At 41.9% G+C, this 22,524-nt stretch overlaps 1 long non-coding RNA gene across 1 annotated transcript in view; it reads right to left on the bottom strand.

Moving 5' to 3' along the window:
* The window catches only part of LOC134298030 (uncharacterized), a 393,308-nt gene that overhangs the window by 500 nt on the left and 370,284 nt on the right, over nt 1-22,524 (bottom strand). The window contains exon 2 of the long non-coding RNA XR_010005004.1: nt 69-607. This is a non-coding gene — a long non-coding RNA (uncharacterized LOC134298030). The remainder of the gene's footprint in view (nt 1-68; nt 608-22,524) is intronic.

Raw genomic sequence — 22,524 nt, 5'->3', positions numbered from 1 at the left:
ACACGTTGCACAGGAAAAGCCCACACAGTTCCTTCCGCCGTCTATGCCCAATGTCCTTGGTAACTTACGTATTCAGCAAACGAATCACACCCGTCTTCAGGAATTTCCCAACAAGAGCCCAAGCGTTCGTCCAGATTACCTTGCCCAACGCAATTAGCCATTGATTCTAGACCCCATTTTATGCCAGTTCATAACTCCTCATCGCTGTCAGCTGCTATCCTAATTCCAAGTGCCTCCTCATCATCATCCTCATTAGAGCTAAAACACCTTTGACTACGCCCCACAGCATCCCCAGCTGTGGATCCCATTCCATCCCTCCAGCCCGTCCACGGGTCCGATCCTGCAACCCGCCAATCGCCTCCCACACTATCATTGCCGGTGATACCCAAATCCTCCCTCACACGAGTCCATTCCATGTCATCCTCCTCTGAGCTAACCATCTCTTCCTCCATTCTCTCGGTAAAACCCTCAAAGGAGTCTTCGTCTGTTGGTTCTGCAAATAAGTCCCGGAGCCGTTTCCTTTCTCACTCCTCAAGAGAGTCTGACTCCCGAGGAGTCTTACGACCTCGTCTCCCAGTATCGGAGCCATAAGGCTCAACCATAACAACTACTGTACAGTATATAATAAATGTTCAGTTTTTTTGTTCAACAATAAATGTGAATTCTTCTTCATGGAAAAATAAGACATCCCCTGAAAATAAGACCTAGAGCATCGTTGGGAGCCAAAATTAATATAAGACACTGTCTTATTTTCGGGGAAACATGGTAGGATATACAGTACTCCATAGCAGCGCATTTTTCACTCAGTTTTGGATTTTATGCAAACTTTTTTATCAGTTAATTTTCATGCTGTCCAACAATCAATCATGCATTGTGGGTGTGCATTTTTACCCCCCCCCCCTTCAACTTTCCACTGGGTTTTCAAGCCTGTTTAGATGAACCCTTAGCTTTCCTAGGGGCTTGTTTACACTGGCCCTTTAACATGAAGTAGATCAGAAGTGAAGTCAGGATGTTCAGATAATGTCCTAGAATGTTCCTTAACATTGAATAAACCAAGCTGAGTCTGTTTAACCTCACATCAAGTAAAGTTAGGCAACATCCCAGAGTTTCCTCACAACTCTAGAGCAGCCCCACACATTGGCTTGAGTGTGCACAGTAGACTGCCTCCAAAGGGAACCAATCTGCTATCCACATGGGCCAGTGCCATCATCATCTTTATTATACATGAGAAGGGGATGGCTCAGGGCTGTGTCATCTCTATCACTAAGTTGCCGCAGTGATAGAGATAAAAAGACAGTTAAAGAGTAACAATCCAGCTAGATGAAAGTGGACCTTTCAGGTTTTTCAGCAACTGGGCCTGGTCCAGAGTATTTAAGCAGCAGACTGGCCACAGCTGTTTGTGTAGATGTAAATGATTCCTAAGTAGCTGAATCTAGAATTGCGGTCTGACGTTTTTCATTTCCTTAATATTATTTTCCAAGAAATGCAGTAAATAAAAGCTTAATAACTATAGGTTGAAGTTCTGAATTCATTTTATGAAGTCTAAGCCTCAGACTGAGAAAGAAAAAATTAACTGAGAGATGGGGAGAGCACTTAGAACTAGGTAACTTGGACATTTCAGTCAAATGCCCACACATTCTTCTGTGTACAGCACTTATCATAAGGTTCTTGACATTGGAGCACAATATGTATAGCAAATATTGAATCTGGATTCAATGATTAAATGAGTAAATTTAATTTTGTTGATTTTTAATTTTTTTCCCTTTCGGGTAATCAATGTAGAAGTGATTATATAACAAAATAAGAGGGCTTTCATTTTTTGAAAAGACAAATCAAACAGAGAAACTTCATCTCTCAGCTGAGCAATAGTGATGAATACACATACCATTTCCCAGGGATGAATCGCCAGCTAAGACATCTGATGGCGCAAGGCCTTTATACTTTGGGCCATTAACCCCAGATGGTCATTAATTTGGCTAATAATACCTTGATCATTATAACACCTCTAGTATGATGGAGTAGCAAAATCTCAATAAAAAAATTACAATTTGCGTTACAATGCCCCTGTCTCCTATTTTGACATTCATGATACAGAACAAGAAAAGGCATATTCAGAATGTAATTATATATATATATATATATATATATATATATATATATATATATATATACACACACACACACACACACACACACACACACACACACACACAGAGAGAGAGACCCTATCAGCACTTTCAGTGTGTAATCTGCCTATTAGACACTTCAAGGAAAGAAAGTCTCTTGAAATTCCATCCTAATGCCATTTCATACATTTCTGTTCCTCATCTCATAAGTGCCATAACCTGTAGTGTAGATGGAATATCCCAGATCTGCTGTACTGAACATATGTGCAGACAACAGGTGATATATTAAAATATACTATACTAGCTTGGGGACCCAGCGGTGTCTGGGTTATGAGAAGAAGGCATTGCTTGTTTTGGGATGTTAGGTAATATCACATCATTGGTTGGGTTCAGTGCTGTCTGGATAAGAGTGAACTACATTTCACAAATTCCCATGGCAGTCACCCCCAAACCCTGCCAGTATTCACAGTTGGTCATGTTGGGTCTGTGTGCCAAGTTTGGTCCAAATATGACATCAGTTAGATTTAGTGCTTCCTGGATGCAGGTGAACAACAACTCTCAAAACCAAGGTCCATTCCCACTAACCCCTGCAGTATGTTCAGTTGGTAATAGGGCTTCTCTGTGCCAAGTTGGCTCCCAGTCCATTGTTGGTGAGGGTCACATTATCTATGAATGTACTGCAAGTCCCATTATCCATGGCAAGTTTGGTGCAGATCCATTGTTGGTTGGGTGAACAGTGGTCTCTGGCTGTAGGTCAAGTATAACTCTTGAATTCTCCCCAAACCTCTTGTTCAGTTGCTGGTCAATTCCTCTGTTAACTGTGTGCCATAGGAAAGGATAAGAAAGGGTTAAGTTAGAGGCAGTGGGCAAGGTCATTCAAACTAAGGAACCCTGGGATGTCCATTCTGGAGGAAAAACAGAACATCTAGGATGAAATTGTCCCCAAATGAAAGCCTTCACTTGGGTGGGGGGCAGAATGGTGTTTGTGGAGGACACTGACAGGGTTTGAGCTACATGTTCATGGCACTCACTATAACCTGTATGTCAGTGGAGGGAGGGCCATTGGTGTTTCCTGCTCTGTGGGAACTATGCCTGTTTGTGAAGGCAGGAGGCTGTCTGTGTATAAATGGACACCTCTGCCACATATACACATACACATTTTTCACTTTTATTATGTGTGAACATGCTGTAAAATCAATAACAATTACCATAGTATCACCCTCACTTAAAACCCATTGAGTTAACAAGGATTGCAGGCTAAACACCACATGGGGCTGAACTGGTTTAACCTGGGGCAAGGATTTGGGTTCTCCTTTCAGTTCAAGACTGTAAAGGCTGTGAACTGTGGGCACTATTTTGGCTGTCATCCCAGGTACCCTGAGCTCACATAACCCAAGGTGTTGGGTGGCAGTCCTCTGTCATTTCCTCCCCTGTGTCACAATATCATTAACCATGGCCCACCAACCTACCTTCTTGTGTGTGGTCTGGCTGAAATGGGCAGGGGAGATAGGGGGCTTTCCTCACTCCCCCTTACAGCGTCTTTAGTGACATAACACTGACTAGTGTCATCAAGAGCATCTGAAAGCCCATGTAGATTGATATTTTGGCTGGGAACAGCTCTGACATGGGAGAGGGGGAGGTTCTGTAGGAGGACTGCCCAGCAGTGACAAACCATGTACAGTGTAACCAGGCCCAGTCCAACGTGGAGGCCAATGAAGCAGCCGCGTTGGGCGCACGTAAAGGGAGGGCACTGTCGAGGCCTTGACAGCGCCCCCGTGTAAATTTACTGAGGAGGGAGGTGGCGGTGGGGACAATCGCCTCCCTCCTTGGCAAAGAGCTAGGCCTCAGATGAGGCCTTTGCCGAGGAGGGAGGCAATGGTCCCCACCGCTGCCTCCGCCCTCGGTGAATGCGGAAGTCCTATCTGAGGCCTAGGTCTTCTCGCGAGGTCTCACGAGTCCTCGTGAGGTCTTGCAAGAAGAGCTAGGCCTCAGATGAGGCCTTCCATATTCATCGAGGGGGGAGGCGGCAGCGGGGAGAATCGCCTCCCTCCACGGCGAACGCAGAAGGCCTTGTGAGAAGAGCTAGGCCTTTGCCTAGGAGGGAGGTGATGGTCCTCCCCGCTGTTGCCACCGCAGGAGGTATGTGCGGGGCCTTGGGGTGGGGGGCACAATTTCGGGGGGGGTCAGCCACTAGGTTCGCTTACAAGGCGAAATTACCTAGGGCTGCCCCTAAGTGTAACTGTACATTCAGGACTCCATGATACTTCTAAAGGATATCAGGGAGTCCCAATCAGTTGTGTGGAGCTGTTGTGATAATTGGGATGCTAGATAAGTCCCACATTTAAGGTCAGTGTAGAATCGCCCATAATGTGCTGCATCATTTCATAAAGGTCTGACCCAAGATAATTAGCTGCTTGAGACAAAGAGTATGCTGACATTATTTTCTGCTAGAATTATAAAAATAGTCATTACTGGTTGTAAGATTGTTCTTCTACAGAAGTGGTTACAACTTTTGGTTATCTGGGGGTTTTGGATTTCAACTCCCAGAAACCTCAGATAGCTTGCCAGCTGTTCAGAATTGTGAAAGTTGAAGTCCAGAACACCTGGAGGGCCAAAGGTTGGGAACCACTATTCTACAGCATTGCTCCGGAAGTATTCCTGATGTATCTGAAAGCTGCTGGATTGGGAATGTTTCAGCTGAATCATTATATATGTGGACATGATAACCATCACACCTTTCATGCAATAATCAGCACAGGGAAGAGGCTGGGTTATTCCCATATTCCTGCCACTTCTCTTCACCAGCCACAGAACTTTCTAAGAACACTTGCTACTGCAGTCATATCTGCTCAGGTCAGAATAGGGCACCCACATGATCAGCAAGGAGTAGTCAAGGAGTCACTCTACCCATTCCTTGATGATTGCACAGTCATACTGTTATGAACAGAATGGCCTCAGATTAAGTGGTAAGTGCAGATGCAGCCTAACATAGGGCAATATGCATGGTAAACAGCTCTCTTTTCTAACACCTGGCTCTTTTGCTTTGTTTTATAAACAAGGATTTTCTTCAAATATATAATTCATCATGGCATATCAGACCCTTTCAAAAGTGTAGGCAGAAGCTGCAAACTGTATCTGGAACCAGGGCTTATGGTTGGTTTGGTAACTGTGCTGTGGTATGATGGCTGTGAAAAGGAAGTGCTAGTAATAACAGCCTCTGGTAATGCTGTATCAGTATCTTGGGTCTGTTGGGAATGCTGAGAAGACAAAGCCAAGGCTTGGGCAAGTAAGTAGAACCTATATAGCTGTAACGGAGATCTTGACAAACTACAAACTGTTGTATAAATTCAAAACAGTAAACTAGAATGCTGTTTCTACAAAGAGATAGAATAAACCACCTCTTTTAAAAAATCAGGTAATAATTTTTAGTTCTACTTTTTCCTGGAGGAATCGTTAAACATTTAGAGAGAGGCTGAAGGTTCTATCTCCAAGGTAGAAGGGAGATGTTGACAAGCTGGAATGTGTCCAGAGGAGGGCAACTAAAATTTTAGTTCTCCAGAACTAAAAGGTCTGGAGAACAAGCCCTATGAGGAGTGGCTTAAAGAACTGGGCATGTTTAGCCTGCAGAAGAGAAGGCTAAGAGGAAACATGATAGCCATGTACAAATATGTGAGGGGAAGTCATAGAGAGGAGGGAGCAAGCTTGTTTTCTGCTACCCTGCAGACTAGGACACGGAACAATGGCTTCAAACTACAGGAAAGGAGATTCCACCTGAACATCAGGAAGAATTTCCTCACTGTGAGAGCTGTTTGGCAGTGGAACTCTCTGCCACAGACTGTGGTGGAGGCTCCTTCTTTGGAGGCTTTTAAACAGAGGCTGGATGGCCATCTGTCGGGGGTGCTTTGAATGCGATTTCCTGCTTCTTGGCAGGGGGTTGGACTGGATGGCCCATGAGGTCTCTTCCAACTCTACTATTCTATGATTCTATGATTCTACGGTTTTCTGTACACAGAAGTTTCTATAGCAGAGGAATGTCCTCTGTGTTCATTCCAGAAGTTACCTATGCAATCAGATCTTCTTTTCCCTCTTTTCAGACCTTTCTACTGAGTGTGAAATATGTGGAAAATGTTTTAAAATTACTTCAAAATGGTTGAAAAATATTTTTTAGATGTTGAGGAACCCTAAGAAAGAAAATCTTTGTAGCTTGAGGCAGCTGATGTATAAAACAACAAAACTGGGGATTTTTTGCACAGATTTTTTTCACATGTGTTTTCTGTGGAAACAACCCCTTCTCTAACAAACACATTTATTTATTTATGTGCAAAATGTAACTATTCTTTGATAAATGTGCAGCTTTCAAATACTTTTTTGCCAGGATGGGAAGGACACTAGAATTATTAATTTTTACTAGCAATAATGAAATTCACAATGATTTGCACACCTACTTCATGTTTGATCAGATTGAGGTATAAATATTCAATTGTATTCCTGTACCTTCATATTACTTCAAGATAAGTTCATTGGTGAGAATGGGAAGGTGGCGGGACTGAGGAAAAATACTTGTATTTTTATTGTGGAATATAAAGAGTGTATGTTTCTATGTGTGTATATATATTCCACAATAAAAATTTTAAAAATTAAAAAATACCTACTTCCTGGTTCATGGGTTGGGAATGAAAAAGTCTATCAATTTTGCTTCCACCTATATCTGAGTGCTTTAAATCTCAAGTTATTTTAACCACCATGCAAGTTACAAATATTGGGGAATTATTCTAAAACAAGATCCCTGCTTTCCATCTGCCTGAACTTCAGTAGTTACAGCTGTTCTCTACATGGAGTGGACCACACTGTATTTGTCTTTCTTATTATTGTCAAAATTAAAGTGCTTCTCCTGGAGGAAAAATAAGAGCTGGCAAATCGAATTCAGCAATACACACCTGGTATAACATACAGGGGTTCAAACTCAAATTTAAAATAGCTCAGCACACAATGTCTGGACTTGGCTGAATGAATTTATCTGTTTCAGTTCCTTCAAAATACAGTAATACCTTGAGATATGAGTTTAATTTCAGACAAAACCTGCACATTAATATGAAATCAATTTTTAAATGGTAGAAGCACGAAGTTGTGGCAAGGAAGAACAAAGAACACAGTGAAAAGACAGAAGCATCATTTTCTTCATATTGTACTCATTCTAGCTTACTTCCCTCTCTTGCTCTAACATCCTCTCTCTCTTCATGAAGACAAACACAACCAGAAATAAAAACCACACAAAATCAAGTAACCCAATGTTTCTCAAAGTGGAAAAGTGTTGTAGCCCAGCCTCCATCTGAGCTGTTAGGTGAGCCTGAGGTTGGGGCTATTCAGCTTGTGATTGTCCCTGCACCTGCATTTGGCTTGTCAGAGCCTGAGATTCCTGTTCCTATGCAGCCAGAGTTTGTTCCAGTGGATTCTGGGACCAGAGACATAATGGTTGCAAGTAGGCAGTTTGAATCACATTCCTCAAAGCAGTTAAGGTCAGATCTCCTGGTGCCACATGGGCATTCTAGTTTGGATTCTGGAAGTGATCAGGCGGATAGGGCTAATGAACTTAACAGAAGGAAGGTGATAACTCAACAGAGGAAAGATAGCGAGTATGTCAGAAGGAGTAAATGATTCCTTTTGAAATGAAATAATGAGCAGACTTCTCATGGGAAGGGACCTCGAATTTCCCTTAAGAAGGGCTGCTTTCTTTAACAGAGTCAGAGGTGGTGACTTTGCTTATCCAAGAGAGGAAGATCTCTGCTTCGTGTTCCTGTGAATTCCTGCAGCTTTGTATCTTGATTCAAGTTCCAGCCTCATTCCTGTTTCTGTGTATACAGTTGAATGCTCCAGTAATTTTGTAGTTTGGATTTCTGTTCCAGTCAAGACCCTTGCCTTGTGTTCCAGCATTGACTCTGTACCTTGGACTAAACTTGGAGTTTTGTTCCTGTATTCCAGTTTTGCTTCCTGCAATTTCAGTTTGACTCATGCCTTGGATTATTCCTTGATATCTTGTTCAGATTATTTGTGATACATGTCTTAGGACTTACCTTGATGTTTGGTTTAGACTATGGTCTTTGAGTGATTTTTGTAGCCTCTTGCTTTAAGGTTTTCAAGTACTTTGTTCTTGTGCATTCAAATGTATTTTATTGACTTTGAACTTTGATTTGCTCCTGCTTGCATATAATCTTCAATAAACAGCTTGCTTGCTTGCTTGCTTATATTCTGGGGTTCCAATGTGGTTTTGAGGTGCCTACGCAGCCTAGGGGTGCAACAACAAGAGCAAAGCCAACATCAATCTCCCAAAGCAGACAAGAGCTTGGGGTGCGAAGGCATGAGGCATGTTGGCTACTCTCTTGAAGCCCTAAAGCCCAGTAATCTCATGCTAGTGCTCCCTCTGGTGCTAGCTCTTAACTCAAAATGCTGCTTATATGTCAAAGTGAAAGGCTGATTGATGGCTCTTAATTCAAAACACTCTTAGGTTGGGATGATCTTAAGTCAAGGTTCTACTGTACGAGGGTTGTCTGTTTAAAAACAGATAAAAATCTTGGAATCCCTTACCATAGTCAATATGAAGACATTTCTTGGTAAATTCTTTAAAAAACATTCTGAATTTTTTTTCCCTGTCAGGAGCAACCGGAGTTGCTTCTGGAGTGAGAGAATTGGCCGTCTGCAAGGATGTTGCCCAGGGGACGCCCGGATGTTTTTTGATGTTTTACCATCCTTGTGGGAGGCTTCTCTCATGTCCCCGCATGGAGCTGGAGCTGATAGAGGGAGCTCATCTGCGCTCTCCTCAGGTGGGATTCGAACCTGGCAGCCTTCAGGTCAGCAACCCAACCTTCAAGTCACATGGCTTTTATCCCCTAGGCCACCGGAGGCTCCAAAGTATTCTGAAATAAAATTCTTACACACTTTACTATAATGAAATCTGAACTAACCCCTTCTGAACTAACCTTGCCAAGAAAACCCTGTGATATGTTCACCTGAGGGTTATCATAGGTTGGAAACAACTTGAGGCATGCAAGTATACACACACACACACACACACACACACACACATACATACTATGGGCTTCATAAGGATTGTGAATATAGAACAGTCACAAATGTGAAAATGCAGCCTAAACATTTGTAATGGATACTGGCTGCCATTTATAATTCTGTTTTAATTGTTGAATTGATTTTAGTTGATCTAGTTTAACTTTGTTAGCAGCTGGGTTCCAGTCCAGGAAGAAGGTAGAATATAAATTGAATTAATGAATGAAAAAGTTAAAGGGTGCCTTCACACACAACATCCCATCAAGTACAAGGCGAAACACTGCAAGGGTTTTCATGGTTTTCAGGTTAAAAATCTTTTACAGAACAACAGGTTTTTGCAAAGAGCAGCAAAAACAACCTGTACAGAAAAAATGTACAAGAACACGAATTTCGTGTAGGTAAAGTACTGTTGCACAAAAAACCCTGTTTTGTGTACAAACAAGATTATTCTCACACTTTTAATTTAACAAATATGTCCCAAAGTACAAAAGAAAAGGAGTGAGGAAAATATACAAGCCCTTTTTAATCTAACCAAGCAAGGAAAACATTTTGAATTTATTCATTCTTGCATTGGAAAATAAAATAAGCAAAGTTTTACATCTTTGATGTTATGATACATAACTCAAGAGGATTATGGATTTCTTAGGTGATAGTCTCAGAACTGACTAAACTTCTTCCATGAGTTACCTCTTGTATCTCACCTGGGTCTCTCACTGTAGCTGGATTAGGATCTCTCTTATGTGACTTCTTGAAAAATGAAATCAGCTTATCTGCATGAATACAAGCCATATTAGAATAAATTATGTCCAAATTAATGTAAAAAGCTCAATATTTTTTGATACTTGGATGATTAAAGTTGATTATCATAGCCAAATGTTGACAATGTAATATACCCTTCAATTATGCCTCTGAATATTAAATCTTATGTTGCAAATTCTATGGTTGTCATAGAGTTCCTCATTGCTTAAAAAGCAATTTCTATTTAAATATAATTTAAGCCCATTAAACTCACATACAAAAAAATAGAGATGATTTATCCTCTATATCTCAGTTTATCATAATATTACATAGTCTAGTCATGTAGAACCTAAGTTGCTAAGTATTCTATGTGCCAAGAGTGCTGAATTTAGAAGGGAAAAAAACATTTCAGCTATATTTAGAGCTTGACTGAAACCCAACCATTATATCTCAACATAATATCCTTGTTAAAAGGACAAAATAGTGGTGGGGGGAAAAATCAGAGTCCAAGTTATTGGTGTGTTCATTCATACACATCAGTCTGACATGAAGAAACTTGATTTTTATTGCTATAAAGTAAGTGAAAAAGTTTCTTTCTTGATGCTTTGCACAATCATTCAGTAGTCTTTGTTGTCCTAGTAGTAAGGATAAATATATATGGAAAAAAAAAAGATCAAAATGATTTTCTTGAGTATAGAGGATAATCATAACCAGGCACGAATTTGCAGTTTGGGAATGATTTGGCATGCAAAATTCATGTTTGGATTGTTTGGGAAAACACACACACACACACATTTGCCAAAACAACCTTCTTTCACACAGTATTTTCTGGGAAGAAAACAAAATTTCTGCACAGAAAACACATTTCATACAAAGAAAGCACCATTTCCTCTGCAGAAAATTCTGTGTTATGTACCGAAAACCTGTTGTCTATACAGAAAATATCATTTCCATAATGTGCACTTTTAAAATATATACAAAGTTCCAGACTACAATTTTCCATTACTTGGCCAAGAAAAATCTGCATGAAAGAGAAAAATTATAAAACAATGGTCTGCAGGAGCTAAAAAAAATTTTACAATTTTTTTTCTTTTGAATAGTTACAGTTTTTTGGGGTTTTTTTTTTTTTTTTTGGCCAAACTTTACTGGCGCATTGCTTTCCAGCGTGCTTGCAGTGCTCACATGTTGTAAACCCTTCAGGTATCATCATGTCAGGATATATATTTAGCAGTATTGAAAGCTTATCATGTAAGCTCTAGTTTCCTCTCTTCAAATTAACTGAAATAAAGACTAGAAGTCTTTTGAAATCTTATGGAAGAGTACAGACCTTTTTTCTAGTTGTATATTTATAGTGGCAAAGCGATGGCAGGGGAAAACAAATCTCTGTTGCCAATGATGACTCAAGGGCCTAAAGATTACCTTTTTCTCTTGACAGAAGTAACTTCCTTTCTCTTCACTCACAGTGTGAATGTTTTGCCTGTTGTGTTGACTATTAGGTTTCTGGGTTGTTGTATGTCTTTCGGGCTGTGTGACCATGTTCCAGAAGTATTCTCTCCTGACGTTTCGTCCACATCTATAGCAGGCATCCTCAGAGGTTGTGAGGCATGGATAAACTAGGCAAGGAAAGGAAAAAATATATATCTGTGGAGAGTCCAGGGTGTGAGAAGAGACTTTTGTCAGTTGGAAGCCAGCATTAATGTTTCAGTTAATCACCCTAATACTGGTAGCCAGTATTAAAAAAAACTTTCCAATGCTAATTAGGGTGATTAACTGAAACATCAGAAACTCCTCAAAGCACAGCAGACAAAAAACCAGTACAAGAAAACTGCACTACAAACTAGATCTGACAGCTGGCACAACAAAACATTGTACAGAAAGTTCCTGTGCAAGGAAACCAATGAAACCATTGATCATATCCTCAGCTGCTGTAAGAAAATCGCACAGACAGACTACAAACAGAGGCACAACTATGTGGCCCAAATGATTCATTGGAACTTATGCCTCAAGTACCACCTGCCAGAAGTAAAGAACTGGTGGGATCACAAACCTGCAAAAGTATTGGAAAATGAGCACACAAAGATACTGTGGGACTTCCAAATCCAGACTGACAAAGTTCTGGAACACAACGCACCAGACATCACAGTTGTGGAAAAGAAAAAGGTTTGGATCATTGATGTTGCCATCCCAGGTGACAGTCGCATTGACGAAAAACAACAGGAAAAACTCAGCCGCTATCAGGACCTCAAGATTGAACTTCAAAGACTCTGGCAGAAACCAGTACAGGTGGTCCCGATGGTGATGGGCACATTGGGTTCTGTGCCAAGAGAGCTCAGCCGGTATTTGGAAACAATAGACATTGACAAAATTACCATCTGTCAACTGCAAAAGGCCACCTTACTGGGATTTGCACGCATCATCTGAAAATACATCACACAGTCCTAGACACTTGGGAAGTGTTCGACTTGTGATTTTGTGATAGGAAATCCAGCATATCTATCTTGTTTGCTGTGTCATACAATAAAATACAGTAGAGTCTCACTTATCCAACACTCACTTATCCAACGTTCTGGATTATCCAACGCATTTTTGTAGTCAACGTTTTCAATACATTGTGATATTTTGGTGATAAATTCGTAAATACAGTAATTACTACATAGCATTACTGCGTATTGAACTACTTTTTCTGTCCAATTTGTTGTTAAACATGATGTTTGGGTACTTAATTTGTAAAATCAAAACCTAATTTGATGTTTAATAGGCTTTCTCTTAATCCCTCCTTATTATCCAACGTATTCGCTTATCCAACATTCTGCCGGCCCGTTTATGTTGGATAAGTGAGACTCTACTGTAAGCTATACTTTATTTTCCCTATTTCTGATTCAATAACTTGGCAGAATCCGCATAAACTCTTCTTCTTGAATCTCAGTCCTATCAATTCATCAACTTAACCTTTGGTTGATTAATCTACTGATTAAGCAAATTAAAGTGTGCAGTCCTAATGTAAATGAATCATTAGCTCAGGCTAATGATGAAAAATATGCTTGACTCTCAGATCTCATTAGCCTTTAGTAAGTGTCATCAAAAGCATCCATTTGGACAGGTCATAGAATAGCCTCATTTTTCAGGTGGATCTGCTTTGTCCATACATTCATTTGAAACTATTTGTCAAAGAACAGGTTAGCCACTGCATAATTCAGGTAGTGTGCCCAGAACACCATACTTAGTGTAATTTCTCATGGGAGATCATTTTTTCTCTTTGTCTCTGGGGAGTCTATGCCGATGAATTAGGTAAGATTGGAGCCAAATCAGCTCCACAGTGGCCAAACACCACATGTGCTGATCTTAACATAACATGGGACTTGGCCATATTAATGCTGACTTGTCCTTTATTAACCAAAGTCAGAGAACAGCCCAAATTATTGCCAGGAATTTGGACTATCCCCCAACTTTGGGCTCTTCTGAACAGTTGGGCTGGTTCACGAATGGAACCAGATGCAACTCTTCTCATTGCAATATGTGTTTCCTGATTTCAGATGGCCAAAGGACATGGGATGTCCCCTTCTGTCCTCTGTATCATGACAATCTGCAGTGATGACATGAGTCTATCAACTGTAACATACTGGGTGTTAGGGTGATGTGAGAAGGAATGGGAATTCTTTCTCTCCACCCTCCCTTATTGCTGCATTGCCCCTCATTGACCCATGCTGGAGACTGCAGTGACAAAGAGAGATTATAAGAGCAGTCAACAGAGAGTGAATAAGAATAGTCATCCAGTAGTGCCAAACTGCAATCAGTGCCACTGAGCAGTTTGGGCTCCTTCCTGCCTCAGTAGTGGCTGGCAGAATGCTTGTGTGACCCATACCCAGAGCCGGTCCAACAATAAGGCGAATTAAGCGGTTGCTTGGGGCACAAAACATACGGGGGCGCAGTCAAGGCTGCTTTTTTGTTGGTTTCTTGTCAAACATAATGTTTTGGTGCTTAATTTGTAAAATCTTAATATAATTTGATGTTCAGTAGGCTTTTCCTTAATCCCTCCTTATTATCCAAAATTTTTGCTTATCCGCTTTTATTTTTCAGTGATTGGTTTGGGGTGGGGGCGCCAAAATTCTGTTCACTTACACTTGAAAATTACCTAGGGCCGGCTCTGCCCATACCAGGGCTGATTCAGCATATGCTATGACAGATAAGTCCTGGATTAATGTGCCAGTGTAAATCCACTCTTGTCTTTGCAATCTGTCTCTTTTTCTCCCAATCTTTTCTCAAAAGGGAGAGATATCTCTTCAGAACTGTTTTTTTGCATGGTTCTCTGTATCGTCAATTTCACACCAGAGGATATCTTCATGGTTGAGAGACAAAATCTGCACAACTATCCAATTCAGTTTTTCAGTGTTGCTCTAGCTCAGAGTTTCTCAAACTCTGCTCTTCCAGATGTTTTGGACTTCAGCTCCCACAATTCCTAACAGCTGGTATGCTGGCTGGGATTTCTGGGAGCTGAGGTCTAATCCACCCAGAAAAGTGCAGTTTGAGAAACACTGCTCTAGCTGATCAATGTATCTATGAGGGGTTATCTATGAGTAGTACCAGTAATAATAGCTCTGAAGTATATTGGAATTCCCAGAGCTTAAAAATAAGGGACATACAAATAGCAGGTTACCTATGGCAAACTATCTGTCCTACAACTCTGCTATGATAAAGTTCGGAAGTGGTAGGCAATAACATGCTCTTTCACTCAGACTTTATTAAGTCTAATATGGGGAGCAGGCTTAAATAAAGGTGACTAAGAATTCATTCACATTTCACACTGAGATGACAAACTTTTGCTCTCCTAGCATCTGAAGATTAGAAAAGATGCACCCAAAATGTTTTATAGTTCAAAGGACAGAGGCTTAACTAAGCTTTATATATTAAAGCAGGCATGGGCAAACTTTTTTGCCCTGGGCCGCATGCTGGGCCTGGCCAGGGGGGCTGGGTTGCGATGGAGGGCTGGGCCAGGAGGGAGGGTGTGGTAGGCACAGGAGGAGGTGGGGTTGGGGGGGTGGGGCAGGCCCAGGAGGAGGTGGGTCAGGTCACACTCTGGCTTTCCTTCCTGTATAAAGATGGAGCTGCTTGCCCCAACCTTATGTTGGAGAAGGCTGAGGCTTTATTTTTATTTATTTATTTATTTATTTATTTTTCAAACTTATATGCCACCACTCCCCTAGGGCTCGGAGCGGCTTACAAGAACCGGCTAAAATCAACAATTTAAAAAACATCTTAAAAACATCTTTTAAAAAACATCTTAAAAAACATCTTAAAAGCAGCTTTTAAAACATCAACAACAGAACTCAAAAGCCTGTCGAAACAGATGTGTCTTACATGCCCTGCGGAAGGCCGACAAGTCCCACAAGGCATGAACTTCAGGTGGCAAGGTGTTCCAGAGAGATGGTGCCACTACTGAAAAGGCTCTGCGTCTAGTTGTTGTTAGATGCAAGGTCTTAAAACTGGAGACTTCCAATAGGTCTTGGTCCTCAGAACGATCTCTGGGGTTTGTAGTGAGTGAGGCGGTCCCTCAAGTACATCGGCCCTAGACCATGTAAGGTCTTGAAGGTAAGCACCATCACTTTGAATGTGATCCGGTGCTCAATTGGTAACCAGTGCAGCTGCCGTAAGATTGGTGTTATGTGGCATCTTATCGGGACTCCCGCAAGGAGCCAGGCAGCTGCATTTTGCACCAATTTGAGCTTCCGGATCACTGACACAGGAAGGCCAATATAAAGGGCATTACAGTAATCCAGTCTCAAGATGACTGTAGCCTGGATCACCGTAGTCAGGTTGTCCCTAGACAGATAGGGGGCTAGCCGTCTAGCCTGCTGAAGATGAAAAAAGGCAGTTTTGCTAACGGTGGAGACCTGGGCCTCCATCATCAATGAAGGGTCCAAGAGGACTCCCAGACTCTTTACCAGTAAAGACGGGCGTAGCACTTCGCCATCCAGGGTTGGCAACTGGATATCCCCACTGCCCGGTCGGCCCAGCCATAGGATCTCCGTCTTTGCTGGATTCACCCTCAACCTACTGGAACGCACCCATCCAATAATGGCCTTGAGGCACTGATGAAAACTGTCGGGTACAGAGTCCGGTCGGCCTTCCATCTTTAACACAAGCTGAGTGTCATCAGCATATTGATAACACTCGAGCCCGAAATCTCGGACCAGCTGAGCAAGTGGTTGCATATAGATGTTAAACAACAGAGGGGAGAGAATGGCCCCCTGAGGAACCCCACAATGTAGAGGGGACCTCTCAGAGACCAGGCCTCCCCTCTCCACTCGCTGTCCACGGTTGTGAAGAAAGGAGGCCAGCCAATTTAAAGCTGTCCCCCTAACTCCAGCAACGGCTAGGTGGTGGGTCAGAAGATTGTGATCGACTGTGTCAAATGCTGCTGTGAGATCCAATAACACAAGCAGCACCGACCTGCCCTGGTCAAGCTGGCATCGGAGATGATCCGTGATGGAAACCAATACAGTCTCTGTCCCATGCCCCGCACGGAAGCCGGACTGGAAAGGATCCAGTCCGGCTGTGTCATCTAGGAACTGCTGCAGCTGCACCGCTACTGCCCTCTCAATCACCTTGCCCAGAAATGAAAGATTCGAAACTGGGCGGTAGCTGGAGGGAACCGAATGATCTAAATCTGGTTTTTTCAGCTTTGGAGCTCCCTCAGCTCCTGTCTGCCTCTACCTTCTGCCAGCATCAGGATGGGGCCTTGCCTCATCCAAACACCGGGAGAAGGGGGAAGCAGGCAGCGAGCAAGGGTGCTTTGGCGCTCCCTTGGTCCCCGCTTTCCTCCCCCCTGGGCCAGGCTTCTGTCAGAATCAGGATTGGACCATGCCTCTCTTGACACTGGGAAAAGGGAGAGGCAAGCGGTGGGTGAGGGGGCTTTGGAGCTCCCATCACCCTTGTCTGCCTCCTTCCCTGGGCTATGCTTTTCCCAGCATCAGGACAGAGCCGCTTGTCCCATCCTAATTCTGGGAGGATGACCTGAGAAAGGCATATAGCAGGCAGAGAGCATTCCAGAGGGCTCCCAGCTGCTGCATGCCTTCCTCTCTCATTCCTTTGGCATAAGGACATGGTGAGCTGCCACATCCTTATGCCCAGAGAATGGAGGAAATTTGAAGGGACAGGCAGAAGTGCCCAGAGGGTCATATACAGCCCATGGGCCTTAGTTTGCCCATTCCTATATTAAAGGGTTATGAATAGAGTTTCTCCAATTATCCCATAGAAGCAAAAAATAAGAATAGTGAAAAGGTGTGATTACATCTATCTATCTATCTATCTATCTATCTATCTATCTATCTATCTATGTAATGTTCGTTTTACTATGGAGTAAACAACAAAATCACTGAACCAAATCACACTAAATTTGGCCACAAAAGACATAGTCATCCAAAATATCTTTCTATAAAAAAAACCCTAGAAAAATAGTCCAAATTACAGAGGATGAGGAATATCCTTTCTCCACCTAACTGCCAGTTAGAATGGTAGGCTCTGCTGCATTAGCCCCCCCCCCCCCGCTGCCTTTAGGCCCTGCCCTTTTCGTATCCTCGCAACTCCCTCAGCCAAAATGGCGCCCAGGGCACAGGCAGAGTGCACTTAGGCCTGATCCACACTGCCTATAAAATACAGATTATTTGATTTGAACTGGATTATATGGCAGTGTAGACTCAAGGTTCTTCCACACAGGTATATTACCCATTTATAATCTTATATTATCTGCTTTGAACTGGATTATCTTGAGTCCACACTGCCATATAATACACTTCAGTGTGGATTTTATACAGCTGTGTAGAAGGGGCCTCATATAATCCAGTTCTAAACAGATAATATAAGATTATAAATATAATATGAAATAATTACTGTGGTATAATATTCTATATTCTGTAGAACAATATAATCTCTAAAACCAGGATAGTAAATAAAGAGCAACACTCTGAAAGCAGGGAAATTGGGAATTCCAGAAATGAAACAACCAGGGCCAGCTAACACTTCCCAACAAAGGATTCCCCAGGCAGGAAGCAGCCAGGCTTTGAAGCTGCAAGGCCATTAAATGCTAATCAAGGTGCCTAATTGCAGCATTCATACCTGCCACACTGAGACTATTAATTGGTATTCAACCTGGCCAACCAAGAATTCCGCAAGGTAGAAAGCAGTCAGGCTTGCAAGCAGCCAGGCTATTCAGTGCTTTTCAACCTGGCCAACCAAGATTTCCCCTAGGTGAAAAACCCCCAGGCTTTGAAGCCACAAGGCTACTCCGTCCCATTCAACCTGGCCTAGCAAGGATGCTCTATGTAGAAAGCAGCCAGGCTTTTCAGCTGCAAGACTATTCAGTGCAAATCAATCTGGCCAAACAATGATTCCCCCACAAAGGAAGTAGCCAGGCTTCACCCTCTTTGATTGAGGGTGCTACTCCAGCTACTCCAGAAAACGGTTAGGCTTCGAGGCTGCAAGGCTATTCACTGCTATTCCACCTGGGCTACAAATGATTCCCATAAGCCACAGCAACGCGTGGCCGTGCTAAGCTAGTTTATACTAAAACCTAATAAGCATCCTGGTTTTGAAACTTCATCTTAGGAAAAATGAATTTTTAAAGAATATCTTTTAGAATTTCTTCTGGAAAAACAATACTGTATTTCTTTAATTCTAAGACACACTTTCCCCCTATATAAATGTCTTTAAAAATGGGGCTCATCTTAGAATAGCAGGTGTAACTTATGTATTTTTGTTGGTTGTGGTGGTTCTGAAATTAGGGTGCCTCTTACAATCAATGGAATCTTACAGTTGAACAAATGTGGTACCTCTTTTTGTTTCAGTGCAGCTTTGTAGGGTGTAGGGTTCAGTATGGTGAGACAGGAGTGTGAACAAACACACAAGTCATCTGTCTACATGAGTCTACTGAAGCCCCTTCCACACAGCTGAATAAAATCCCACATTTTCTGCTTTGAACAAGAATATATGACAGTGTGGACTCAGATAACCCAGATCAATGCAGATATTGTGGGATTTTCTGCCTTGATATTCTGGGTTATATGGCTGTGTGGAGGGGCCCTTAGTATTAAGTCTATGGGCTCATTAGGGAGGCAGTAAAAGCTGGAAGCAGTGTTTAGCAGAAACACCAATAAGCAGAAATACCAGTCTGGCTAATGATAAAATGATGAGGGTATGGCCAAGCTGTTTAAGGCAGGGCCATCCTCCCCTTCTTCCTCTTTCTGAAGGCCCTTCCACACAGCCATATAACTCAGAATATCAAGGCTGATAATCCACAACATCTGCTCTGAACTAGGTTATTTGAGTCCACACTGCCATATTCAGTTCAAAGCAGATAATGTGATCTTTTATATATCTGTGTGGAAGGGGTCTCAGAGGTAAGTCAGTTTTGCAAAAAAAAAAAAAAAAAAGTGTGGGACAAATGTAAGGCATATCCCATTTTAAAGACCTCTAAATTGGACAAATGTAATTAATGAAGTATAGTTATTAATGAATTTTCTAAATATATATCACATCATTAGAAGGAATATGCCTGGAATTATATATATACATATATAGAGAGAGAGGGGGGGGGAGGGAGAGGGAGAAAGGGGGGGGGGAGGGAGAGAAGCTTAAAGGCCTAACATAACTTTTTGTTTAATGCAATTAGTGTAATTAAATTAAACACATCCGTTCTGGTTCAGACACCAAGGATGTTAACATTCAGAGACAAAAAAATAAATAACAATATTTTCACCACATAATCAGTAGCTACTTAGGAAAGATGTGTGGTGAAAGCAGTTCTTGTCATGTGTGTGAATATGTCTTCAAATTGCCTCCTGATCTCAAGTGACCCTGTGAATGTTATAGGATTTTCTCAAGCAAGGAAAACTCAAAAGTGGTTCTGCCAGTTGTTTCCTCTGAAATATAGCCTACAGAACCTGATATCCATTGATGACCTTTCATCCAACTGCTACCCAGGACTGATCTGTTGCCTTAAAAGAATAGGAACATACATTATTACTCTTTTAACTTTGGACATAGATTTTAACCTTGTTCTGTCATTTTAATGTGGCTTGTGTAATTCTGTTTTATTGATTTTATGATGATTTATTTTATGATTTATTGTTTATATTGCTCATTTGCTTTGCTTATTATTTCATGTTGTTTCAATAAAGTTTTGATTGATTGATTGATTATTTATTGGCACAACCTAATCAGGTTGGCATCCACATGTTTCCAAATCAGGACATTGCCCAGCCCTAGCCGATCAATGTCTGACCCTCCAGCCTATTGCTAAATTTCAGTGGTATGTTGGGAAGTCCCTCACTCAATCCATGCAGGAAACTGTTTGCTGCTCTTACATGCCACCAGAGGCCCTGCTCCAGGAGGCACCAATCTCTTTCACCTCACCCTGGTGGAGCCCCTCATCAGTCTTTTTGGGCAAGTCTGCCAGATTAACTAAGAAACAGTCTATCCGCAAACAGCACCTGTGGCCTTAGCATAAAAGACTCTTGAGTTTGCAGTATTGTTTCTGGAGGCAACATCTTGCTGGATGGTGTTAATATGAACACATTGTGTGACTGGCTTTGTGAACCCTGGACCAGAACTGGACTTAAATACTTTGGATTCTGTCTTACAATTACTTATATTGCTACTTACTAGCTTGTTTGGCCTCAAAACGTGGACACTAGCATACTGGGATTGTGGATTTATGATTTAATTCAATAACTCTCTGTGGATGACCTCTGGACTTCAATGTTGACTATCTGTGTTTGAGCGTGAAAAAGGCACATCACGACACTTGGCCATTGTGACAAAAAAATGTACATAGTAGTGTGCTGCCCTATGCAGAATGAATGGTGAATGGGTGAGATGCTTCCTTTTTACTGACTGAGTTACTACTTGCCCCACCCGGGAATTTATACTTTCCATGCGGTCCATTCCAAACACTGTTCCACACCCAGACATCCAATTGTGGGGGCAATCCATCAATCAATGCCTATCACTCTTCTGACATAGCTATGCAGATTCCTAGGAAGGTGATGCCCCAGGGGTCACATGGCCAGTGGTATAATGACCGGTGCCCCAAAGCAGCCCAGAATGTTTTAAAGCCATTGTTTCCCACTGAATTAGAGATTACTATGAGCATTTTCTCTGCAGGAAATATCTTCTCCCTTCCCCTCCCCCTCCTCTTTCCCTCCCCCTCCCCTCCTCTGTTTCATTCTCCACATTCAAAATATTGCTTTAATTGTGGATGTTTCATGGAATGAAATTCAGGTTACAAAGATTAGCATCAGTCCAGGATTATTCTCATGAGGATTTCTTAACAATCAGGAAGCACACTTTTCAAATAGATTATACGGGGTGTTTGAAAAAGAACTCCCTATTCACCATTGAATTTCAATGGTGAATAGGGAGTTCTTTTTCAAACACCCTGTATTTTAAAAGCCCTGCTATCCATCTAGGAACAGAATACACTATTTCTCCAAAATACAGTTTTGTTTGTGTGTTGAAATTGGATGATTTCCAATGAGTAAGTGATAAACAGGAAAACTTATTGACCTTTCCTTCATTCAGAGTTTTCACCCTATTTGGGTCTGGACCATAACTTTTTACCAAAGCAAGCTTGGAGATAGGTTTTGCTCATTCAAACTGCCACTGCCCTGGTCTCAGATTGATATTTAAAAAAGCACAGCTCCAACATGCCAAGGCCCACAGGTGCTGAAATATCATCTCTCAATTCCAACTACCACTGTCATGACCTTGGAGAAAGAAGAGAATAGGATGTTTGCCCCCAATCACCAAAATGAGAACACACAACAATGTGGGATAAATATGGGCAACTTTGATTAATGTTATCTATTTAACTTTTGTGAGACCTGCAAACCTGTTCTTAAGGAGTATGAATTTGGTGTGGAATAGGCTGAGGCCATGGCTACCCAAGACCTACTCCTTAGCTAACTTGGGCAAAACACTAGGTAATCCAACTGTACTGTCTCCAGGGAAATGGAATGGAGAATTCTGCTCCAAATCCAGAGGATTTATTGAGGCCAGAACTGCACCCACTCCAAAACCATATCCATTCACCCTCACCTTGGTTATTTAAACTGCAGGTGAGAGTTCCTGTTCTTGGCCTACATTACAAAAGGGTGCCTTAGGTGCATACTGAGATTTGAACCCATCCCTGATTTCCACATGATAGTCTATTTAAAACCCATGAACACCAATTAACCCATGAGGAAAAAGTGTAGGGTAGGTGTAAAAACCGCCCAGAACAAAGGGGAAAAAATTTCCTACCCAACACCAGAGGTAACTCAACAAGTGCATGGTTAGCAGACGGGTGGGTTGTTTGGTGCCAGATCAAAGAATGAGTTTCTGGAGCAGGGCTGTTTTGCTAGGTTACCTACATGCCTGAAAAATAGTCTCAACTGGGACTATTTCTCTGGTCTCTTTGCTGGAGGGAGGCAAATCACTCTCCTCACTGAGGGGAAACCTAATCTGTTAGATCAAATCCTAGACTGCCATATACTTTTCTTTTGTGTCATGTCTTTATTAGATTGCAAACCTGATGACAGGGAACTGGTTTTTTATTCATTTACTTTTT

The sequence above is a fragment of the Anolis carolinensis genome, chromosome 3 (assembly GCF_035594765.1).
Source record: "Anolis carolinensis isolate JA03-04 chromosome 3, rAnoCar3.1.pri, whole genome shotgun sequence".
NCBI classification, from domain to species: domain Eukaryota; kingdom Metazoa; phylum Chordata; class Lepidosauria; order Squamata; family Dactyloidae; genus Anolis; species Anolis carolinensis.
Note: the sequence above shows the minus strand (reverse complement) of the source record. Positions and strands in the feature narration are given on the sequence as shown.